This window comes from Microcebus murinus, chromosome 24, assembly GCF_040939455.1.
Source record: "Microcebus murinus isolate Inina chromosome 24, M.murinus_Inina_mat1.0, whole genome shotgun sequence".
NCBI classification, from domain to species: Eukaryota; Metazoa; Chordata; class Mammalia; order Primates; family Cheirogaleidae; genus Microcebus; species Microcebus murinus.
The window spans coordinates 23762961-23785893 of NC_134127.1; the positions used below are offsets into that span (position 1 = coordinate 23762961).

General features: G+C 45.1%; 1 protein-coding gene across 10 annotated transcripts in view; it reads left to right on the forward strand.

Moving 5' to 3' along the window:
* The window catches only part of EXTL3 (exostosin like glycosyltransferase 3), an 83261-nt gene that overhangs the window by 18131 nt on the left and 42197 nt on the right, over positions 1-22933 (forward strand). For 4 of the 10 annotated variants that reach the window (XM_012775430.3, XM_012775429.3, XM_012775427.3 and 1 more), the window contains exon 1: positions 17684-17834. The exons of 2 other annotated variants lie outside the window; for them this stretch is intronic. The gene's annotated coding sequence lies outside the window, so the exon portion shown is untranslated. Of the gene's footprint in view, positions 1-8091; positions 8165-17683; positions 17835-18472; positions 18701-22933 lie in introns of those variants that run through there. 4 more of the 10 variants (XM_075997137.1, XM_012775428.3, XM_075997138.1 and 1 more) reach the window with 2 other exon arrangements.

Consider the following 22933-nt stretch of genomic DNA (forward strand, 5'->3'; position numbering starts at 1 on the left):
CCTTTAAAGGGACTTGGGGACAAGTTGCTGGGAACAGTGCTGGTTTTTAGTGAGGTAGCAATGAAAGCAGAATACAAGTGATTTAGAAAGAAATCTTTCGTCCAGTGCTGCCTGAAGGGTTCGCCAGAGAAACAGACCCAATGGGAGAGTGGGAGAGAATGAAGTGATTTATTAGAAGGAATGACTCAGGTGATTAGGAAAGCCGACAGGCCCCAGGATCTGCTGTTGGCAGGCTGTTGTTTTAGTCCAAGTGTGAAGGCAGGAAGAAGCCGATGTCACAGCTCAGCAGTAAGGCGGGAGTGGTTCCCTCTTGCTCCGATGTTTTGTTCTATCCAGGTCTTCAACTGATTGGTGGAGGCCCACGTGCAGTTAGAGGGCTTTTTTTTTTTTTTTTTTTTTTTGAGACAAAGTCTCACTCTGTTGCCTGGGCTAGAGTGCCGTGGCATCAGCCTAGCTCACAGCAACCTCAAACTCCTGGGCTCAAGCAATCCTCCTGCCTCAGCCTCCCTAGTAGCTGGGACTACAGGCACATGCCACCATGCCTGGCTAATTTTATACATATATATATATATATATATATATATATATATATATATATATATATATTTTAGTTGTCCAACTAATTTCTTTCTAAAATTTTAGGAGAGACGGCGTCTCGCTCTTGCTCAGGCTGGTCTCGAACTCCTGAGGTCAAATGATCCTCCCGCCTCAGCCTCCCAGAGTGCTAGGGTTACAGGCGTGAGCCACCATGCCCGGCCAGGAGGGCTTTACTGATTGAAATGTTAGTCTTGTCCCCAGACACGCTCACAGACACCAGACTGATGTGTGACCAAATGTTTGGACACTGCTGACCCAGTCAAGTTGACACATAAAACTAGCTGTCACAAAGTGCTGCTGCTCTGTATTATTTTGGTATTTGGACAGTCCCTTCCACTTGCAGAAACACGAAGGAGGAGAGACTAGACTGAGAACAAATCCCTCCCTCCCTGCTCTCCTGACAGCGCCATGGCTTCTGTTTTAGATGTCCCTGTGAGTGTTGGCTGGGCCCTTCACTCAGGCTCATCCCTGTTGACACATCAGGATAAAAGCAGTTGTTACTAAAATGCTTCTTGCCACCGGCCCCCCGCTGCGAGGAGCAGGGAACCCCAGGAGGACGATGTTGTGGGTGTGATTTCTTTACTGCACCATGTATTTTTGCCTTTGTTGCAGGGATTTTTCAGAATTTGGTGTCAGAACCTGTGTTCCTCCTGCTTTTCTAATATTTAGCGTTTGCATGCCCGGCTGCTGTTTTCCTCCCTGAAGGAGGGAGGCGGGGGTTGTTGAAGGGTGTCATTGTGATGACAACTTGCTTTCCTTACGATATGGTTTTCTAAAGGCAGGTGAGGTGAGTCTCTCCTGGTGGTAAAGGTTCCAGGTATAGCCACTACGCTCTTTAGTTCGCTGGTTCACCAGCGTCAGCGTCACCTGGCACTCAGGTCCCAGAGTGCTGGGATTCCAGGCGCCAGCCACCACACCCGGCCAAAAAATTTTTCCTTCTTTTTTTTTTTTTTTTTTTTTTTTTTGAGACAGAGTCTCACTTTGTTGCTCAGACTAGAGTGAGTGTCGTGGCATCAGCCTAGCTCACAGCAACCTCCAACTCCTGGGCTCAAACGATCCTCCTGCCTCAGCCTCCTGAGTAGCTGGGACTACAGGCATGCGCCACCATGCCCGGCTAATTTTTTCTATATATGTTTTTAGTTGGTCAGTTAATTTCTTTCTATTTTTGGTAGAGATGGGGTCTCGCTCAGGCTGGTTTCAAACTCCTGACCTGGAGCAATCTGCCCGCCTCAGCCTTCCAGAGTGCTAGGATTACAGGTGTGAGCCATAATTTTGGGGCACCTGGCCCCCCAAAATTTCTTAATGTGTCTGAGGGTGTTTGGGATGGCACTTACTCTCTGTGTCTATCCATATATAGATATATAGAGAGATATCTCCTTCTGGCTCTGTTTCTCTGGAAGACTCTGACTGATACAGATGTTGGTACTGAGAGTGGTTCTAGAAAAACAGAATTTTAAGGATGAATTTTCTGAGTTGGTTCTGGGGTTTCTAGAATCGGCTCTCTAGTCCATAGCATGAGCTGTCTACGGAGATCTGCAAAATGACATGTTGGATACCTCTACTAATCAACCACCCATTGAAGCAAGGAGCTCAGTGACTTGTGCATGATACTTTCAAGCAGTTTTGGAGAACTAATGAATTTAATAATGTTGGTTAGTTGCTCCTAATGTCACACTGGACAAAGTGGTGAAAAAACCCTAGTGAGCTCAGGGATTCAGATTCCCAGCTCAGGCACCATGTCAATGATCCAGAAGCTTCTACATGTGCCCTGAAAGAGACCCTTATCTACCCTATGGAAGGGCTGAAACTGCTGAAAATCAAACGCATGAGAAGAGACCCTTCACTCGGCTGCAAAGAGAAGAGCATGGGCGTTTGAAGGCAGTTGCTGTCCTGGGATGTTAAGAAACATGCGCATGTTTGAGGCTGAAGTGAAGGAGGCAGCAGAGACAGGGAGAAGTTGAACATCCGGGGAGCAAAGGGATAATGAGTGAAGGGAATTCATGGAAGAGGAATGGTGCAAAAAAGAAAAAAAAATGTTGGAGGCGCCAGAGATGGTCATGGTAAAGATGTTTCAAGGCTATGGTGTCTATTTTAAAAAAATCAAAGCCTCCATAGATAAGATGATTTTTTGTCACTTCCCCTTCTTTTATTATTTTAAAAAAAATCTCCTGACTCCTTGGAGCTGCTGTTTACTTTTACCTTTTTGACTCCCCCACTGTGCCTAGGAGCCTTTGTCTCCTGCCAGAATCCTCCCAGAGCTGTAACTCCGTGTCCGGATGCACAGAGATGACTCGATATGGATGAATGAGCGGCAATGAATAGATTTTCAGCAACACAAGGCGTTTCAAGGATAAAGGAAAATTTCAAAAACGTATGATCGTTATTGCTAAAAACTGTGTTTCTACCACTTCTTGCTAGAATCACTGTCAAGCTGTTTGACAGCTCCCCTGGGGTCGCACTCCCTGGCATTGCAATCGTCGGGAAGCACAAAAACATAGCTCGCTCTCCTCCGCTAACTACAGCCTGCTCCCTTGCAGCCTCGCAGCCCTCTGGCAGACTAGGAAAGCTTTGGAAATCACTTTGTACAGTTGCAAAACAACAAGCACCCTGCTCATGGCTGTGAGCAGCCTGTGTGCTCTACACTCTGAGTTGGAGACAACAGAAATTTATTGAGGGCTTGTCATAGAACAAGCGCCTGGATCCAGAGATTAGTGAAGGACTGCTGGGAGATTCTGGGGGTCTTTCATCCCGTCTCCCTCTGTGTTTTGAGTCCAGGTGGTGTGGTCAGAGGAGTCAGACTGGGATCAGAATATCAGCTTTCTTGCTGCTAAAGCTGGTCCGGAGAGCATGGCTTGGACCCAAGGCCAGCATAGGCTTCTCCGTTCCTTGTCTGTGAATCGAACTTTCCCCCAGACACAGGCTGGAAACAGCCGTACCTGCGACCGCACGGAGGGGAGAAATCCTGCATGCACGTGGCCTATGGGGCAGAGATCTCGGAAAAAGGATTCAAAGGGAACCCGGGCATCGAGTGTGCAGTGACCCTCTCCCTCGTCTCCTTGATCATGTAAATAATTTTTTTTTCTCCCAGGAGGAAAAGTTTAAGTGGAGCAGGCAGAGAGAAGGGTGGATGCTGTTTCTTCAATATTGTGGGGAAGAGACAGAAATTTTCTTAGATTCTTGATCCAAACAAGCATGAGGAGAAGGGAAGAGCATGATTTCTCCTATATCCTTCAGCTGTTTTGATATTTTAACCCAGGGGCTTTATAACCAAAGCTCTGTCCAACCAAAGATGGGGCTGCCCTCCTTCGGTGCGTGTGGTAGAATTGCTAAGACACAAGATACATGGCCGGGCGCGGTGGCTCACGCCTGTAATCCTAGCACTCTGGCAGGCCGAGGCAGGTGGATGGCTCAAGGTCAGGAGTTCGAAACCAGCCTGAGCAAGAGCGAGACCACGTCTCTACTAAAAAAATAGAAAGAAATTAATTGGCCAACTAAAAATATATTGAAAAAATTAGCTGGGCATGGTGGCACATGCCAGTAGTCCCAGCTACCCGGGAGGCTGAAGGATCGCTTGAGGCCAGGAGTCTGAGGTTGCTGTGAGCTAGGCTGATGCCACAGCACTCTAGCCCAGGCAACAGAGTTGAGACTCTGTCTCAAATAATAATAATAAAAAAGACACAAGATACAAGATACAGGGGAGAAGAAGGGTAGGGGGAGGATCCTGGGCACCAAGGGCAATTCAGCTCTCACTTTCATGAGACCAGCCCTTCCTCACACCAGCTACAGCTCTTTTGGGGGCTTTCCAGCTTTGCTCGCAGAAGGTTCCATAGACAGAACAGTACATTGATTAAGTTAACACCAGCAGCATACCATGCTCCAAACCAAAGGCTCATTTGCTATTCTAGTTCTCATCTCAAGAATGTCCAGACACGTTTTACTATAAACCCAAATTGTAGCATAAAAGTACCCCAGTAACATCATGCAGGCTACTTCAAATTGCCCTGAATTAGAATACTCCTCCCACCATTCAATTCCAAAAGGCAATTTATGTTCTTGCCTGGAGAAGCTCTTAATCTAATAGGATAAGACAAACGCTTAAACCAGTAATTACATCCCAACCTGGGCATTTTTTGTTTTTTAGTAAAAACAGGAACATTTATAGCAGCTTAGCTAAGGCAGCATTCATTCTTCATGTTTTGAAAAGCAAGCTAGAGTTTAATATTTGTACCGTTTTTGGTCTTAGGTTGAGAGTACATAATCAGAAATGGCTTGGGTTAGTTCTCTCTTCCTTATTCATTTAAAATGTAGCGGGGTTCACTTGCTTCTGTTTATATTCAATTGGAGATGTTTCCTCCACCCTTGTTGGTTTGTTTCTAGTTGTTTTTTCTGCTATTTAAAATATTAATATGATTTCAAAAGTCAGAACTACTTAAAAAGGCAAACCCAGACAAGTGTCACTTTCCCTCATTCCCTCTTTTCTTCCCCCCAGTTTTATTAAGGTATAATTGGCAAATAAACATCATATATATTTATAGTGTACAATGTGATGTTTTGATATATACACACACGTATCGTGCAATGATTAAATCAAGCTAATGAACATATCTGTCACCTCACAGACTTTATTTTTTGTGTGTGTGATAAAAACATTTAAGATCTGGCAGCAATTTTCAGGTATACAATGCATTGTCTGTAGCCATGATGCTGTACAATAGAGCTCCGGAATTTACTCATCCTGTCTAACTGCAACTTTGTAGCCTTTGGCCAACATCTGTCCATCCCTTCAGCCCCTGTCATCACCATTCTACCCTCTGCTTCCATGAGTTTGACTTATGTAGATTCTACATATAAGTGATATGCAGTATTTGTCTTTCTGTGCCTGATTTATTTCACTTAGCGTAATGTCATCTAGGTTCACCCAAGTTGTTGCAAATGACAGGCTGAGTAGTATTCCCTTGTATGTATACAACACATTTGCTTTATCCGTTCCTCCATTGATGGACACTTGGGTTGATTCCATGTCTTGGCTATTATGAATAGTGCTGCAAGGAACAGGAGAGGGCAGATGGCTCTTTAACATACTGATTTCATTTCCTTTGGATATATACCCAGAAGTGGGATTGTTGGATCATATGGTAGTTCTAATTTTCATTTTTTGAGGACCCTCCATACTGTTTTCCATAATGCTTTTGTCAATATACATTCCCATCAACAGTGTACAAGGGTTCCTTTTTCTGCACATCCTCACCAACACTTGATATCTTTTGTCTTTTTGGTTTTAGCTATTCTCACAGGCATGGGGGATAGCTCATTGTAAGATGTCTAGAGGGCAGTTTGACTTAAGAGCTCAGAAGAAAGGTCTGAGGTTAGAGATGGAGACTTGGCTGCTGAAGTCAGGGATGGGTTCGCCCAGCAATGAGAACAGAAGATGCCTAGGGTACATCCCTGGGCATTACCAACTTTTATTTTTTATTTTATTTATTTATATTTTTGGAGACAGAGTCTCGCTCTGTTGCCTGGGCTAGAGTGCCGTGGCGTCAGCCTAGCTGACAGCAAACTCAAGCTCCTGGGCCTAAGCAATCCTCCTGCCTCAGCCTCCCCAGTAGCTGGGACTACAGGCACGTGCCACCATGCCTGGCTAAAAAGGATGGTGGGGAATTAAGAACCAGTGTAAGAAAAGAGAAAGAACGGTGAGAGGGCATGGTCATGAGAAACAAAGGCTGGACCATTTCAAGAAGGCCAATGGCTACGTTTATTATGCAGAAGAGTTCCAAAAGGAAGCCCAAAAAGATTCAATGGGATTAATGAATTAGGATGTCACTGGTCACCTTAATGAGAGCAATTTCAGTAGATTGTCAAGAGCCAGCCCTCTAGAGGTTAAGAGTGGATGGCAGTAGATCACATGGACACAGAGTAGAAATCGTTAGGTATCTTGGCGAGTGATGATGATGACGGCAGTTGATATTATTGAGGACTTACTGTGCGTCAGGCCCTGCCTGACAGTTTACATGTGCAATCTGCAATAAACCTTACTGTACTCCTACAGTGTAGGTACCATTATTTTCCCCATTTTCTGATTGTATCTGAGAAATTATGGAGAGGGTAAGTAATATGCCCAAAGTTCTACCACTAATTAATTGTGGAACAAGGATTCAAATATACATCTTTTTGGGTTCAAAGCTCAGGCTGTAGGATGGTGGTGGCTTGGCCCTGAGCCTGTTTATAAGCAGGGGGGGAAACCCTGTCGTGAGGAGGGTATTGACTATATATGTAGCAAAGAGAGAACAGTTGATGTGTCAAAGTCTACAGGAAGGATATTCAATACCATTAAAAAATGGAGCCCTCAGTTTTGGAAAGGACTTAGGGACATCTCTTTGTCAAAGGCCAGGACAGAGGAAAGAAGAGCAGGTGAATCCATATCCAGATGTCTGATGAGGTAACACTCCTTTTTGAGACTGAAGTAACATTGGCTGAAATCTCCATTCCACATCCATTGGGAGGTTCAACCCAAGATTTCTGTGAATTCCTGGAAGCTCATCTTCTCATGGTTTCTTTGGCTTTGCATTTCTGCTTCCACTAACTTCTTCCTCTTGCTTGTAACTCAGCTCCCAGGGCTGTTCTTATTCCTTGGTTCCATGCTGACCCCGTTGTGGAACCCAGCACCCCTCTGCCCTACTTTTTTTCTTGACTTTCCCCCAAATCACTCACAGGAAAGCATTCGTGCATGTGGCAGATATTACTGAAGGCTTAGGGGATTTTATATCCTTAGCAACACAAATAACTTAAAGTCTAGAAATAGATATTTCTATTTTAAACAGTCTTGAGCTCCTCCATCACTGGGAACTCTCCCCCTCTGCTCCAGCCTCCTACACTGTCATTTGAGCCCCTTCCCACCTCCATCCGCTTCCTCTCCTCCAGTCCCCATGTTCTTGGACTCTTTTCAAAAAAAAAAAAATGTAGATCTTATTAGCTATCTCTTTGCTTTACAGTTTTATCCTAAGCCGTGTTCTCTTCTTCCATACTTCAAATGTCAGACCAAGGTATTTTCCTAAATAAGAAGGCATTTTCCACCCCTAAGAGGAACTCTGGCATCTACTAAAATAATATTTTTTTTACTCTAATACTTATAGATAGGTTTAAAGGAGGGGAGTTAAAAGAGATCATGTCTGTTGTCTTTTGTCTTCTCAGTGAAATATGATATGCTCCTTGGTTGAGGTAGGGATGGGTCTAGTGACGATTTGGAGATTCTGTCCACAGAAATTTACCTGATTTCTAAAATTTCATAAAATATATTTACATAGAATGATTCCTTTAACTGAGTCTATGAAGTTGCAGAATTGATTCCCTCGATAGAGATGGATTATTCCATTTACTGAGTACTCTGGTCAATATGAGGAAAGTAGACAAAGTGACAGGGAAGTGAAAAGTCAGGGCGAGTAAACTAAAGCTGGGGAGATGGAGGTCACAGCCTTTGCCGGTATCTTCTGTCTCCCAGCACAGGCATGGATAATGTATCCCGCAGTTTCTGCACTGCAACGCCAGGGCTGGAGGGATGTTCATCTTGCAGGTGAAATGGGATAAAGGGGTTGTTTTAATTATCTGTTGCTCCATGACACATAATCTCAAACTTGGTGGTTTAAAATACAAATCCGTGTTATTGCACAGTTTCTGTAGGATAGGAATTCAGGAGTGGCTTGGCTGAGTGGTCCTGTCTCGGGTCTCTCGTGAGGCTACAGTCATCTGAAGGCTTGACCGGGGCTGGAAGGTGGCTGTCGGCAGGAAGCCTGGGTCCCTCACCCACACAGCCTCTCCGTAGTGTTGTCACGACAGGGCAGCGAGCTTCTTCCAGACTGAGTGATCTAAGAAAGTGAGAGCACCCAGAGTGAACCTATACTGCCTTGTGTCGCTTCATCCTGGGAGTGACATACCATCACTTTCGCAGTGTTCTATTGGCCACACAGACCAGCCCTGGTTACACAAGGGTGTGGATACCACGGGGCCGGGATCAGAGACTGACCAGGTAGGAGTCTTCAAAAAGTTGTGAGTGTGTGTGTGAGTTACCTTAAAATGCCATGGGGATGTATAGTTAGATAGAGTAGACTGTAGCAACCAGGCTCTTAGATTTAATGGACCAGTAAAATAAAAAATAATTGGAGAAGGGGTACCAAAATAAGTATGTGTTATTTTTCAACTAAAGAAGATAAAAAGCTGTCATCTACCACCATTATCATATCATAAAAGCACATTTTGATATAAAAAAGGGAGGACATCTCAGAATAAAGGACAGCCTTTTTATTTTTTATTTTTTTTTTTTTGAGACAGAGTCTCGCTTTGTTGCACAGGCTAGAGTGAGTGCCGTGGCGTCAGCCTAGCTCACAGCAACCTCAAACTCCTGGGCTCAAGCGATCCTCCTGCCTCAGCCTCCCGAGTAGCTGGGACTACAGGCATGCACCACCATGCCCGGCTAATTTTTTGTATATATATTAGTTGGCCAATTAATTTCTTTCTGTTTATAGTAGAGACGGGGTCTCGCTCTTGCTCGGGCTGGTTTTGAACTCCTGACCTCCAGCAATCCGCCCGCCTCGGCCTCCCAGAGAGCTAGGATTACAGGCGTGAGCCACCGCGCCCGGCCTGGACAGCCTTTTTAATCGAATAGTTTTAGCTTTATTAAAAACTAACAACTTGTCTTTGCTTTTCTCATTTAACTGTGGACTGATGAAAACTGCATCCTATCTTGGTCCACAAACTGTCCCTCAGGAACCACTGAGCTAGACCATGGAATGCTCTAGTAACTTTTAAGATGACTATGATAATCGTGAAGAAACACATAATAGTCTGAAAAAAAGAACTTGAAATGGTTGATACATAGAGATAGTAATTTTACAAAATTACGCTCAAGAGCTGGAAGGAAGCCACAGAATTGGCAAATATTTAATGTATCTGTTTTGTGATTTTTTTCTATTAATTTATATTCTAAAATTTAAATTTACATATTCAAATTTAAATGTTCATTATTTAAGCTAATTATGAAATAAAAAAGAAATAGAGCATCATCATATTAATAGCATCAATGTATGTAAAAGTAATACAAGTGCAATAGTGGTATTTGAACTTTTAAAGTGTTTTCCTATTTATTTCATGTATAGTTAATATATTTTTGAATTATTTGCATCATTTAAGTCAAGTATCCTTTTTCTAAATAATCACCTTTTCACTTTAAAGATATGCTTCTCTTATTAACCTGATGGAATTATATGTGTTTCTTTTTACATGAGGATGAAATATCTGACATCCTATCCATTGGAGATGAGCTTTGGATTGTTAGTTTCTTTGCCACCCAAATTCATGGATTTATAGAAATGTGGTCACATTTTTATTTGGTTCCATTTTTGACCTATGGCATAGTATTTGCAAAGCTGAAGGCTTGAGTTGGGGAAGGTATTAATGAAGATTTTGTTCTGGGATTGACTTGGATCCTTCTAGAACCATACTTTCACCACTTGGGTTAAGAATTGATTCTGAGTAATATTAAGGAAAATGGGAGAAAACTTACTGTTCAGTAAAATCTTGTTACAAACCTTCATGAATTGGCTTAAAACCTGCACATTTTTCTTTTGAAAATCCATTTGGTAGAAACTACTATTTTTTTTCCATATATAAACTCCAAATGTTATTAACAAGTTATATATATTCTGAAAGTATTTAGCTTGATTAGTTTTGGGAATTGCACTTTCAATTTTTATTTTACAGCCAAATTGGTTAAGTAAGAAGCTAATTGATGTTCTTTAAGAACCACTATGACATTTTGCCAATTTTCAATCGGAATGCCTTGTTCACATAAGGCATTTTTAAGTGGAAGTAGTGAGCGGTTGATTTTTTGAATCTACAAATAACTTTTTTTTGGTGTAAGGACAATCCTGGAGTCACTGAGCTGCATACAAATGTGACACTGGAACTCAGCCACCAACACTGTGCCTAATTTTACTTCTTTCCTCTGGTTATAACTCTCATTACGCTAAGTTCCTCCAACAGTCAGACCATGTTGTGGCATGTTGTATCTAACTGAGCACATTTTTTGCTACTCACTGGCATAATTTAGGGTAAATGTTAGATGCCTTTATGTTTGCCTTAGGGAACATTTATATCATTATATGGAACTTCCAGGAGCAAGCCTGGAAAATTTTGATGGCATTTTGATATCCACTGTTGGTCCTAGCTGATTTGAATCTTAATTGGTCATTACAGGTTAGGTGTCTTACGTCACAGATGCGAATCAGGCTAAGCTTCCAGACTTGAAACTGGTACAACATTTATTTTTCATAGCCACATGGCAAGGTAGAGAATACTATGACATGAGGTAATGAGTTAACAAATACTTTTTTTTTTTTTTTTTTTTTTGAGACAGAGTCTCACTCTGTTGCCCAGGCTAGAGTGCCGTGGCGTCAGCCTAGCTCACAGCAACCTCAAACTCCTGGGCTCAAGCGATCCTCCTGCCTCGGCCTCCCAAGTAGCTGGGACTATAGGTATGTGCCACCATGCCTGGCTAAGTTTTTCTATATTTTTAGTTGGCCAATTATTTTCTTTCTATTTTTAGTAGAGACAGGGTCTTGCTGTTGCTCAGGCTGGTGTCAAACTCCTGACCTTGAGCAATCCTCTAGCCTCGGCCTCCCAGAGTGCTAGGATTACAGGCGTGTGCCACTGCGCCCGGCCAACAAATACTTTTTGACAGGCTGGGTGTGGTGGCTCACACCTGTAATCCTAGCACTCTGGGAGGCTGAGGTGGGAGTATTGGAGTTCAAGACCAGCCTGAGCAAGAGTGAGCACCTCCCCGCCCCCACCGCCGTCTCTACCAAAAAAAAAAAAAAAAAAAAAAAAAAAAATTAGCCAGGCATCATGGCATGCACCTGTAGTCCCAGCTACTTGGGAAGCTGAGGCAGGAGGATCGCTTGAGTCCAGGATTTCAAGGCTGCAGTGAGCTACAATGACGCCACTGCACTCAGGGCAACAGAGTAAGACGCTGTCTCAACAAAAACAACAAACCAAAAAAACAAATACTTATTGACGATAAAATGTGCTTTGTCTTGGAACTGGTGTTAACTCAGTGTTCTTGCCACAAATTATCTGTGAACCACCCAAACCGCCCCACCTTTGGCCAGACAGAAAACCAGCCACTTTGAAAAGGTACCACCAAAGCCAGGACTTTCAGAAAGGGAGCCCTTTAGCCAGGGAATGAGTGCTGTCCCTGCAGCCTTAGAAGATGACCTTTTGTCTTTTTGGCACTAAGACACCAAAGAGAAGAGTAACCTTGGAACCTCCATCTAGAAATTGTCATGCATTGTTCTAATTATAAGCCACAAAATTGCTCAATCATTTATATACAGAAAAGATCCTGAATAGGGGTTGTCAGCACTTTCTTTTAAAATCAAAGCATTGCAGATAGTTCTTATCTGACTTAAACTCACTGATAATTCCTTTTGAAGGTTGCTGGGGGTCACCAGTGGCTCGCTTGTGATTGATCTAGAAGGCTTGCTGAGTGGACTGTGGGTCTGGCAGTCATCGCCATGGAAAGTGACCCTGGGCACCTCCCTCCCTGAGGCTTGAAGTAATGATCATACCAGTTTCTCCTTCCTTAGGACTAAAACCCCCTTCTCATGGATATTAAACATTTTGGGAAGAATAAGTAATCAGTGGGGATCCCCTAAAAGAGCGTTTTGCTGAAATCTGTAAAATGAAGGATTTCCTGGTAAAAGAAGACAGTCTGGTTTAGTATATTCGTCACATGCTATGGATTTTTATATGTCTCTAACATCTACACCTCGAACTATAATTCCCTTGTGAAAGAAAGAAATGCTTACTAACTTCTCTAGACAGCCAATCTTTTGTATCATTTCTACATTTGAACTCATTTAACAAATCACATACCTCAGTTAAATCCATTAACGCGGCATGCAATTCACATTACCTTTGTCAGTATTTGTCTCGAACTGCAGTATAGATAGCATCGCTGTTAAGATTTCGGGCTCTGGAGTCAGACTGCTCGGGTTCAAAAGCTGGCACCACCCCTCACCAGGTGTGTGGTTTGGGAAAGTTACTTAACCTCTCTGGGCCTCAGTTTTCTCCTCTGTGAAATGGGAATAATAATGTTCCTTAGTGTTTAGGATTGAATACAAGGGACAATACATGAAATGTACTTAGAGCAGTGCCTGGCTCTAACATAACGAACTACTCAGTTATTTTCAGGGAAGAATATTACAACTTTGGTTACTAAGGGCATGTTTGGTTGCCAGGGACAGAAACCTATTCCTGTTAGCTTAAATAAATATTTATAGTAAGGCGCCGTAAGCAACCTCATGGACACCCAGTGACACCTGGGACATGTGGGTACCAGAGCCTGAAAGTCAACAGCATCTGAGGCTTCTCCCTCCCTCTCTCAGGGGTTGATTTGCCCCCCTCTTTTGTAGGCTCTATTTTCTTCTATTTTCTGCAGAGCAGCTTTCTTGGCTTGTCACCGTGCACATGTCCAGGAAGTCTTTCCCCCGAATCTGTGTAAGTTACTAGGTCAGGCACTCTCCATCACGTGACTCTATTTCACATAGCAATTCACCAAGTTTCCCAGTGAGGGGAAGTCCAGGCACTTGGGGCCACAGCAGATGAGGTGACGCAGAAGGACTGTGGCTCCTTCCAAAGGCTGCTGGTGTCTTAGGTTCTCTAAGAAGGTGGTGTAATGGGGGAGGGGGTGGCAGTCATTGGCAACTCTGGAGTAATCATGGTGGTGATGTTCAAGGGTGACTAAAGGCTCCCTGCTTTGAGCTCCCATTACTTAATTTGTAAAAAAACTTCTCATTGAAGGATGATATACATTTAGCAAAGGGCACATATGGGAAGTATACAGCTTGATGCACCCGACAAACTGAACAAACCTGTGTAACCAGCACCCTGTTCAAGAAACAGCGTCATCACTGCCTGTGTAGGTCTTCCTGCTCCCCTCTTGTTACAGCGCTCTAAGGGGGCATTAGTTTTGCTTGTTTTTATACTGCATTTCAAAGGAATTGTACACTATTTTTGTGTGTGTCTGGCTTCTTTTCCTTAACACTGTGATATTCAGCAATATTGTGTATATTTGTAGAGCATTCATTCTCATCACTGTAACGTATTCTGTGTACAAATACACCATACCCTATCTAGTCTACCCCTGACGGACATGTGGGTAGCTTTCTGGTTTTGTTCCTAGCGGTGCTGCTGTGAACGTTTGCTGAACACGTGCACATTATTGCTGACGACTTTTACCACCAGAGCTTTATTCAAGGTGTAGTGAATTATCCTCCATCATGTGTAACTGAATTGACGGTCTCTTATGGGTGAGTGATGGTGGGCTTTTTATCTGGTGACTTCTGTTTATGCAGTGACTTTCATGGTTTGAGGGCAGGGCCATATTTTAAACGTTTTGCATACATGGTAGAACTTTGTGTGTATTTCACTAGGTGCTCAACTATTTGCTGACTGACTGAATGAATAGAGGAATGAATAAATGGTGTGTGACTCCCTTTTTTCTGGGGATAAGCTCTATTTATAAGCAAGGCCCTGCCCCCAGCTGTCACGTTTAGAACTGGCTGACCTGCTGCTTAGCCAAAGCTGATTGATCAAGGAGTGGACAAGTGACCCAAGCTGGGCTGATCACATCTCTCTTCCGGGAATTTAAAATTTGGAGCCAAAAGAAGGAAACTGGGTACTGTTGATGCTCAGTCCTTTCGATTGTGCTCTAGAAAGCCCCAGACCCTGCTGTTAGGTACTAAAGGCATCATGGATCCAGCTCTTCCCAAATTCCTTCTCGTGGATAAAGATCTACCTATATGATTGTCAAACAACAATGCAAAACTATTTTGAATTAAGTTTAAAAAATGCACGGTAGAGATAATAAGTGCTGTAAAATGTCAAAATATGGAGAGATCAGCGAAGCCTAGCTTCATTGTGCATTCTGTTGCCTTGGCTTCTTTCTTGAGGAGAATGTGATCCTATTTTCCAAGCCAGAAATTGCTTAAGTACTAAGGCAACAGTCCAGGAAAGGAGTAATGGGGACTTGAATCAGGGAAGTAGGTGTGGAATTGCAGAGGATGAGTGTAGAGATTTTACAGTAAATTTAGGCTTTAAGTCTTTGAAATTGATTGTGAGGGTAAAGAGAGAAATCAAAGATGATGCCAGGGTTTGAATTTCTGGGTTAGGAAGGATAGTGGTACCATTACTATAAACAAGGACATGCAAGAAGAGCAAAAGGGGAAGGGATAAAGGTGAATTCGGTGTGGGATATATTAAGTTTAAGGTCCAGGCGAGGCAACCAGATCTTTCTGGTCCAAGAATATGGCGGTGACTCATGCCTGTAATCCTAGCACTTTGGGAGGCAGAGGCAGGAGTATCACTTGAGGCCAGGAGTTTGAGACCAGCCTAGGCAACATAGTAAGACCTCTGTCTCTACAAAAAATAGAAAAATTATCCTCAGGGGTGGTGGTATGCACCTGTAGTCTCAGCTACTCAGGAGGCCAAGGCAAGAGGATCACTTAAGCCCACGAGTTTGAGGCTGCAGTGAGCTATGATCAGGCCTCTGCACTCCAGCCTGGGCAACAGAGCAAGAGCCTGTCTCTTAAAACAGAAACAAGATTTAGAGTTCCATCTAGCCTCTTAAAGTTTCAGTTCCCTGTCTATAAACTGATACTTCTCTGTAAGGATTAAAAGGAGACAGTGCATATAAAGGGTTTAGCCTATTGCCTGGCAATTAAGTATTCATAAAATATGTATTAACAGAATGATGATGATGGTGTGATGATGGGCAGATTGTCTCTGGAAAACAGGGACTGGCGCATTGCAGCAGGGATCTGCTTACAGGTAGAGATGATGCAGGCAACTGGCTGAAATTGGCAAGAAGAGAGTGGAGGGAAAAAATAAAGTAGCCCGACAGGAGACAGAGAAGGAACAGGAGCTAGAGGAGGAGACTGAGACAGAGCCGTTTGGGAGGAGAAAGCAGTAGACCCAAAGAAGGAGGGGTGCCCTGCAGCTGCTGGGGTACCCATAAAGTCAAGGGTGCACCAAATTTCAGGTGAATATCCTTTTTCTTCCTAAAGCTTGGTTATTGTTAAAATCAGATAAATTGACCTTAGGGGCAGCAACGTGTTAAGTTACTCAAATGCAAAAGAAGACTGAGAGTTCCAGGTGGCAGGTATCTGCACGTCCACGCTTGCCAGCGTGGAGGTGAACCAGCACCTGGTAATTCTCCCTGTCTGCCGTTGTGTCTCCTCCCACATTGCCGGGCTCTGGGCTGTTGCCGCCACGCACGCCCGGAGGCCAGCCGAGTGGGTGAACTGTGAGAAAAGAGATAATTCGTGATGCTTGGAGAAGTTTCCCCCACTTTCATTTCCTGACTTTTACACTTCGCTTCCTCCTCTCTTTCCTTGACAAATTGGCCAAAGTTAGAAAGGGGTTGCTTTCATACACATCTGATCGTGGCAGGACCTTGAAAGTGTGTATTTATAGTAATAAAGGGGAAAAGAGAGGAAAGGGTGAAGTGTGAGGAGCAAGGAGGACAGGAGAAGGGAGATTTAGTGATATCAGGAAAGAGGAAGGAAGACCAGAAAGGAGAGAGGCTGGTTTCAGATGGGGAGAGGGTGAGTGTGCTTTAGAAAACAGGTTGCTAGGGGTTTATTAGGTTTTGATTTGCAGATGGAATCCTTAGCCCGAACTTTCTGCCTTTTCCCAGCCTCCTAGCTGGAGCTCTGGGCAGGGTTCCACCAAGAAGGGCGAGTGGACGGCCGGACAGCTGCGGAGACTGTCTCAGGGGTGCAGTTCCAATCAAAGTACCAGACCACCCAAGCTCAGGGAGAGGAGCCAGGCCCCCGCCTTGGCCCTGATGTGTTTGGGGTTCCCTGGTGAGGAAACCGTGGAGTAGAAGCCCTGTCCTCTTAGACTAAAAAACATTCATAAAAAAAATACATTTGAGGCAAATTTGATCTTAGATCATACTCCAGTTACAGATTTAAAAAGATGGTTTTAGGCTGAGCACGGTGGCTCACGCCTGTAATCCTAGCTCTCTGGCAGGCTGAGGCTGGTGGATTGTTTGAATTCAGGAGTTCGAAACCAGCCTGAGCAAGAGTGAGACCTCCTCTCTACTATAAATAGAAAGACATTAACTGGCTAACTAATATATATAGAAAAAATTAGCCGGGCATGGTGATGCATGCCTGTAGTTCCAGCTACTCGGGAGGCTGAGGCAGGAGGATCGCTTGAGCCCAGGAGTCTGAGGTTGCTGTGAGCTAGGCTGATGCCAGGGCACTCACTCTAGCCTGGGCAACAGAGTCAGACTCTGTCTCAAAAAAAAAAAAAAAAAGATGGTTTTAACTTTCTTAACAGTCGTGACCAGGTGTCTTTTAAGGTTGGTAGCTGTGACCCCCTCACTTGTTTGTTACCCAGGTCCTGTGCCTACCCACACATGTGGGAACGAGCAGTCACGTGTCCCCGGGACTGTGGAATACGTGCACTTTGGGGTTCACAGGGTTTGGCTCTTAAGTGTTTAAAACGGTATCCTTGTTTCCTTCATTGTTTTGGTGGATCATCCCCCACAACTAGACTAACCTGTTGTTTTTGCAAAGCCCCGGGATTTTCCTAAGCGTCCAGCCGCCCGGCCCTTTCTTTGTTGTTCGGTGTTCAGAGCGTTCCCCGCTGCAGGCCATTGCCGGCACCGGCCCGAGTTTCCGGAGGCCTTTTCCCCGGGGACGGTTTATTTTTGACTCAAGGGAGCTGCGACTTGACTTTCCCAGGCCCGCCACCCTGTCGAAGCGGCGGAGGCGCTGGGGTCAGGCCGGTGCCAGGGCTGTCGGCAGCCGGCTCCTCGCGCCCCTCAGGGACTTCTGCAGGACGCGGTCCTCCCCGTGGCCCGCACGGGCTCCCGCGCCTCCCACAATCCCCGGCGCGCGTCCCCGCGGCGGGCGGGCGGCCTCCGGACGCGGTCCGGAAAGTCGCGAGCGCGCGCGCCCGCCCGACCCCCGTGCGCGAGCGCCGGCTTCGGCCATTTCCGGCCCGGAGCACTTCGGCAAGTTCCGCAGGCGCCTGTCGGAAATGGCTGCCGGCCGGCAGGGGGAGCGGGGGATCCGGCGCGGCCTGGAAGGCGGGCGGCCGGCGGCCGGAGCGGCTTCTGGGACGCCGACTTTCGCGCAGGCGGCGGCGGCGGCGGCTCGTCCCTAAACTGGAAGCCGGTAGGGCTCCTGGCGGCGCGTGAGGCCGAGGAGCGGGGGCCAGCGCCCGGAAGGGCTCGCGGGAGGGACCCCGGGGTGGCCCCGGCGCTGGGGACGCGGGGCGCAGGACCGGGTCCGGCGGTGCCGGGGAGGCTGCCGCCCGGGCGGCGGGAGGCGTGCAGCCTCGGAGCGGAGTAGGCCCGCCCGGCGCCCCGGGGGCCTGCGCGGAGGACCACGAGGCCCTGTGCCAGCGGCGAGGAGGGTAACGGGTCTCAGTGGGGCTGGGCGCACCGCCTCGCACCCCCACGCCCCTCTCGCCCCCGTTTGCGCGGCTCGGGACCCCTCTCCACCCTTTCTTCTGGAAGCCTGGCTGCAGCTGTTGAGCTGCTGCTGCTCCCGAAGCCCTGCTCCCTCCTCTGCCCGCGGTGTTTGTCCAGCTGCTGGCGGGGAGCATCCTCTGCCGACGAAGGCGCAGCCCGGGACTGCGCCCCCTTGTCCCCGCGCACACCCTCTCGTATGCCCCGCGCGCTTCCACTCCGAGTCGCCTGCTGCTCTCCCTCCGGCTCGCTCTGCCGGGCTTGCCTCTTTCCTGAGGAGCCACCGTCGGATAGCCACTTCCTGTCCGGGTGTCCCGGTGCTGCTGCTGCTGCTCTCCAGTCTGCGGTCTGGCGCCCGGGCCCAGCCCCTGTGGCGCTGGCCTAGCGCTGCGGGGGCCGGAGGGGCCTCGGGTTGCTGTCCACACGCCTGGAATCTGAGCCCGGCCACCGGCCCGCGCTGCGGGGACAGTGCCTGTCCCGAGCCCTTTGGAGATCCCGCAGGGCTGCCCGGCTGCGGATGGGGTGCGCTCTCTCTTCCCACACGGAGCAGGCGGTTCGGCTCCTGTTCAGGTGTCTGTGGCTCTCAAAATACTTACATTTAGTGGATTTCCCTCCCCCTCGCCCCTCCGGGACGGCTTTTCTTTTTTAAAAATTTAAAGGCTTCAAGTCCTTTTGGTTCCACTCCTTTGGTGGAGGAGGAAACGCAGAACACCACATGCCCATTTTTCCCCCCATATGTGATTTACTTGAGAGGCGTCTTTAGCATTTCTTCTCCTCACTTTGTCCTATTCTGTCTCCAGTTTTGGAAGCTTCACTTTTGAAGGCTGGGCTCCCCATGTTTTCTTTTGCCTGTCTGCAGTTTTCTGTGGTTTGCTCGGCAGTTAGTCTTGCATTCTGGTACAGTGACTGTAACTGTGACCACCGTGCCCGGGACAGTAACGCGTGAGGCGTTCTCAACTTTTACATATTTCTTGATGAATGATGAGAGCAAAACCATTTTCTGAAACTGATGTGTTTAACGTGGTGTGTTAAAAATACCTTATCATGGGAATGTCCCATTCCTCTGCCTGGGGGACCCTGGAGGGGTCTTTCTCATGAGTGTGAGAGAAACTAACCCAAATGCTTTCTGGAAGACAGAATTGTGGATCTCCAGAATTCTTGAAACATTAGGTATTTAATACCTAATACTAAAAGATGTGAGAGGCTATCTACTAGCCTAATGATTGACAAGCATGTGTCATTTCTCCACCCCTCACTTTTCTAAGGGAAAGAAACCTATTATTAAATATTTGGTATGTAGTTGACATCTTTTAGTCATTAGGCCTCAGATTTAACCTCTGAGTAAAAAGACTTCAGAAAGGTTGGAAGTGAGTTAGGGGCAGGGTTAAGCCTGAGAAATGGACTTCTTGGAGAGAGAGGAAGACCCCAAGGATGGTTTGAAGCCATCAGAAGAATGTCTGCAGACTAGATAAAGACAGGCCCTTTTCTGCAGGGCTCTAGGCTAGCTGCAGAGTGGGAAGTCATTGAAGGGGGTGCAGGAGTGTGGCAGCGGAGTGGTGGGGTCCCTATCCAAGTTGAGATGGGTAAGTAGTCTTCTGGAGAGGGATTGGAGGTATTCCTTGAAGTTGAGTTAGGTATTAGGAGAGAAATGACGATCCCACCAGATCTACTCTTGGTAAAGGTTCCAGTGCCTTTCCATACAGTTACTCCAGGGTATGTGAACCAGGGTCCTTGCATAAAGTCCTAAAAGTGCGCTCTAAATTCTGCTGGATATTAAGCTTAGCTCAGAAAACTTCTGTTAACGTATTTCTTTCCATTTTATTTTTGTTTCCTCCTAGTTTTCGGTAACAATTTCTTTTGAAAACTTATAATGATGGGGCAGCTTTAAGCTAAGTAAGAGGAAAAAGGATTTTTCATGTTTGTAGTTTCCATGAAAGTAGCAAAGTTCAGGCAGATGGAGTTTGTGAACTTAAGAGGGACAGAGTAGGCTCACCTGTAACCTTGATCTTTTCCTGCCCGAACCCGCCACACACTCCTTTTACATTTTCAGTCTTTCAGATCTCTTGGGTGATGTTACTAGGTGGAAGAGAAGCAGAATTTTAAAAATCTGTAATCTCGAAAACAGGAATATGGAGAGTCATGTGGTGACACTTACCTGTCCTACACGTAGGCCATAATGTACTGTGTAGGGGATTGCTCATGTGCACCCAAATGACCCACTGATATTCCATGAGTAGAAGAATAATGGTAGTCTGTTGTAGAGTGAAAGCAGCATATACATAATGTGTAAAAAAAAAACCCTAATATGTGCAAGGATATGAACATATAATCCATAACTGAACGAGCAAGGCTGTGCTCCAGTTAAGCTTTATTTACAGAAACAGGCAGCTGGTTGCAGTTTGCCAGTGCCTACCCTATAGTATCACTCCCTCACACACATGCCATTGCTTTTGTATGTCCTTCCATTTGACTGTGCCCAATACCTTTTAGACTGGGGTCAATGATGTTAATGATTAACAACCTGCATGTTTGCTTTGTTGTCTGTTTTCCCTGTTATCCTCTCCTCTTACATTGTCATCATTTCAACCCTCCTCACCTTCCTTTTAAACATTTTTCAGCAAATATCCGATACTTTGAGGGAGGCATAAAAAAAAGAATTAGGTTGGGAACATGCCCTTAGCATGTATGAGAGATAAGACATATATAAACGCATTATGATGGTAGATTATAATAATGTCTTAAATTACTAACTTCTTTGCCCTCATCTAGTACTTTCATATGTTTTTTCTTACATAGATTTTGATCTTTATAATCACTGAGATAGGAGGCTGAAAGTTACAATATTCCTTTTTATGTTTTTGAAGGGAAAGGTAGGTAGGAAAGAAACTGAGGCTTGGGAGGGTATTTGACCAAGGTCACATGTAGTAAGTGGCAGGATTCTTGAACTGGTCAACAAAATTTGACTTGTCCCCAACTAAATTCTTGCAGCCCATTCTTAAAGCTTTCCCTTGGATTGAGATGTGGGTTGCCTCCCTGTGAGTGTCACCTTTTAGGGCCACACAGAACAAATCGGTTGCTGTTCCCCGTGGCAGTTCTCAAGGTGTTAGAAGATGGCCGTCATGTTTCCCCATGACACAAGCTGCAAACTGGCGTGCATGGATGGAATAAAGCCTGCCCAACTTACACAAAAACTTAAATTGGAAGCCAACTTTTAGAAATGAGATTTCACATAAAATATCTATTTCTGTCTTCTCTTGAGAAAGAAGGGTAGCATTTGGTGATAGAGCTCACATTTGTGATGCCAGTAATGTCCCTTTTATGCTAAATATACTCTTCATTTTGCTAAAGTCCCTCCCTACCTGCCAGCTTAACTCATTTACTTGACTTTCAGGTAGTCAAGCTCACTCTAGTTGTCGAGATTGCCATCGTTTCACAGGTCTTCTACTCTGGGGGCTAAATAGTCCCATTTCATTCAGATGTTTCTTATTTGACTATTTCAGATCCCTTAACTTCTTAGTCCCCTGCCCTCCATTTATTTTGTTAATGGCCCTCTTAAAGTGTGGCGCTCAGTGCAGAACACAGGATTCAATATACAGTGTGGACTGTGGACCAACAGAGTAGAGTAACCTTCACTTGTTTGTTTTTGATACTCCATTTTTTTAAAAAAAGCAAAACAAAAAACCAAGGTGGTAGGTTTTTCCCTTAGCAGCCACATACTCTCGACTCACTGAAGTTATAGTCAACTGAAATTACGACTCTGTGTTCACATGTGCTATTAGACTAAATAATTTCCACGTAGTTTTGAGATCTGAGTGCTGAACTCTATTACATTTAACAGATTAAGTAGACTTCATCTGCTTAGGTATTCCAGGCTGACTCAATTTTCTTTTTTTTTGTATCCTGGGTTTTCTTGCAATCTTGACTTATTCCTCCCGGCATGACTTCCTTTATTTCTGAAGTAGAACTGTAAAATATAAAAGCACTGTGGCTTAGCGTGGTGAAAATAGTTGATGAAGTCCCAAACATTATTAATAGATTTTGTGGAAAATTAAGGCGGGTCTTAAAGGAAAGCGTTGTGCTTGAAATCTTGGAGGTGAAACAACAGGAGGTCTTGGGCATAGCCCCACTGCCTTGAGTTGATATATTGGTGACATTTTCCCTGCAGTGAAACAAATATATATGGGGGGGGGGGCGTGCGTGCTTTTTGGGTGCAAGGCAGTTGTAAGTCAGTGAGGGCCTGGCATCTAAAAGGATCTTTGAGGTCATCTGGTCTAACCATTTAATTTATGAGTTAAAAAAGGACAAGTAGCTTATGAGTCAAGAAGAACAAGGAATTGTGAAATGAGGGGACCTGGTGAATCAGATGGCAATGATAAAGGGACAGCAAAGCTTGAGTCCCAAGTTGAATTCACCCATGGAGGTTTGAAGTAGGATGCCTGAGCTGGAAGCTGATTTACGTCTGGCTTAGCAAACTTTTACTTTGGTTTCTTTCTCTCTTTTAGGGAGGCCCAGGGCACTAATGATACCCATTTAGAAGTGCCACCGTTGGTGTTTTTGCTTCTATTTGTTTTTCTGTTTAGAAGTACATATGTGTTTCAAACATTTCGTATCATACTGGACATATGGCTTTGAACTTGTATTTTTCCACTTAATGTGAACATTTTTCCATTTTATTTAAAATTATTGAAAAGCTTACTGACAGTCATATCAATGACATGGAATTATCATACTTTCTATTTAACCTTGTTCCTGTTTGGGGACGTTTAATTTTTATATATTATAAAGAACACTGAGATGGTTGCA